The sequence below is a fragment of the Sinocyclocheilus rhinocerous genome, unplaced genomic scaffold (assembly GCF_001515625.1).
Source record: "Sinocyclocheilus rhinocerous isolate Xijiao unplaced genomic scaffold, SAMN03320098_v1.1 scaffold1884, whole genome shotgun sequence".
In the NCBI taxonomy this organism is placed as follows: Eukaryota; Metazoa; Chordata; class Actinopteri; order Cypriniformes; family Cyprinidae; genus Sinocyclocheilus; species Sinocyclocheilus rhinocerous.
Window position 1 is genome coordinate 136,262 of NW_015639513.1, and position 2,595 is coordinate 138,856.

Below are 2,595 nucleotides of genomic sequence, written 5' to 3' on the forward strand. Positions count from 1 at the left end.
TATGCATCTCGTGGCGTATATTCCAAGCATTCTGAAGGTATGCTGAGGGTTTGGTGAGAAACAAATGGAAATGGCAAGTTATTATATTTTATGAAACTCTTGCGTTGCAGTGCGAGTGCGCAGCAGCTCACGCCGCGCACAAGTGCATATCCTTTTGATATATCAATTATAATAAATTTTAATAAAACACAAGACTACATTATATAACTCTAACAGTAGGCTATTTAATATCTGTTGTTCTCCGGTTGTCAGTCAAAATGACAGTTCTTGCCTGAACATTATAGGCCTGTATATACCCAAGCCAATTTATTATTCCTTCTTTTTTGTCTTAGTGTTTAAAATATTTATTTTGAAACAAATTGATTAGTTAATTAAACAAACATACTTACTGGGTGAGCAGGGTAGGCTATGACAGCTGTCATATCATACCCTGCCATGCCCAGCTGATGCAAAGAATAGAATTTATATCTACACAGAAGAAAGCCCTGTCTAGACTCTGCCCCGGTATGAGTTGTGTCGAGCTATTCATTAGCCTGTTTGTTTGATGAAAAATGATGAAATGTAGTTGCAATAAATGTGTTAAGAATCCATACAACAGCAGCAGCGGAGGACTATTATTCTGCTGCATGATACTGCAGAAGAACTGATGACGGCACGGTTTGATCTTCGGCTGACCAATCAGCAGAAAGGGGTGTTTAATTCTCGCCCACATGTAGAAATCGAATATTCAAGCTGTTTATTCATTTTTCTACCCCTGAATGAAAAACGAAAATTTAAGCTGAATAAGCCGTTTTCTCATTTTTCTACTTTCAATATTAAATAAAAAAACGAATGATCGAATGATACACGGATTGAAAACCATCTCTAGTGTTCATTTTAATCATGGCATAACGAAGCCGATGTGTGCGGAGCAAATGTTTTGTTGTTGTTGCACTAATTGCATCATTAGTTGAATTAGCACACATATGTCTGCAAGAGGTCTGTTAAAGATGGCTTCATCTGGAAAGCATCTGCTCTGCACAAACATCTGAAAAACATCAGGTTTACATACCTTCTAAACCATAAACATCTTAAAGACATTTTCTAAACATCTATTTGCCATCTGATTGGAAACATGTATATGAAATGTATTGCAGATGAGCAAACACTCTTGAATACATCTTGCAGATGTAAATGCAGACATCAAGTAGTCGGTAAATATGATGTAAAATTAGATTGCAGTGGTCATTATTTGGCTGTCAGTGAACATGTTAAATTAGTGAACAAAAGAGGCTTTCGTACCACGTAGTTGTAGGAACTAGTAGCCAGCATATGGTGGTTCCTAGAGAACCAATTTCTCTCTCGGGCTGTTTTCCTGGTTGCATTCGCACCGGCAGCAAGAACCGACAGTGACGTCTTTATTCGCGGCATTTACAAACATAAACAACCGGTGAATGGAGAACGCCGTGATCGGAGCTGGTTTTGTTATGTGTCGTGTGGGTTTCGTCGTGATAACGGAGACGGAATGGAAACGCACAGTTTACGCGATTGAAAGAGCATGAAAATGTGACTAAATCTCCTATGACAGCTTGCAGTGTTACATATCATCCAGGCTGAGAAAAGAACACAACGCGTTACGCTACAGACAACAGGTAAAGGCCGTTATCGCTGTTTTTCATGATCGGGGAGTAAATATTTGTACACTGCTTTTTAAAAAAATGCCAGGTAGCTGGTGTTTCGTATGCGTTTGGCCAATCAGCATACACTTGCGTGACTGATAGTTCCTATTGACATTATTCTCCAGAGAAACAAGCGCGTCACCATCTTTAGAATATTGTCTTTGAACTTCCGTTTGTGTGGTAGCTCTGTGTATTTCTATGGCATCGCTGTATAAGAGTAATGTAGCTGCTAAAGTGGATTTATGTATTGTAGAGTTAACAAATGTTATCGTGAGCACTGTAATGTTTAAAGCAAATGTCTTAACAAATGTAAGTAAACCAGTACGATTTTAAAACGAGCGGTTCATTCATGAATCCATGAGATCACTGTGGAAATACAACTGGAAGACAGAAGACAACAAACGCAGCGTTAAAAAGGGGCAGGACTACATTAGGTCAATAGGACTGTTTTAGACCCTACTCTGAAGTAGGAGCTAATTTAGTTTCCCCACCCTGTTGAAAACACCAGCATATGCTGGTTAGGTATGTTTTGACGCTGGGATGCTGGTTTAAGCTGGTCCTTTGCTGGTTTATGCTGGTCCTTGTTTTTATCCACACACTCAAACACTCATGAAGACGAGCGCTGAAGAGAGCTTGTGTGTTCGGCTGAGTCTGTAATTTCACCTCGACTCAGAATGCTTTTATGACACCAGATTAATGTAAACACAGCCCACTGTCAACACCCTTGTGATTCACTTCAACATTCCTTGTAATTCGAATTTTATGAATGATTATTTTAGGTTCAAGTGTGTGTAAGGATTTGGAAACAAGCAGAGTACGGCGGTTTCTAAAGCATGCAGCGCCATCTGCTGTTCAAAACTACGCTCAGAATCGACTCGAGAAAGAATCGCCATGCATTCGGAAAATCTCAGAATCGATGCGGAATCATTTCTCGATT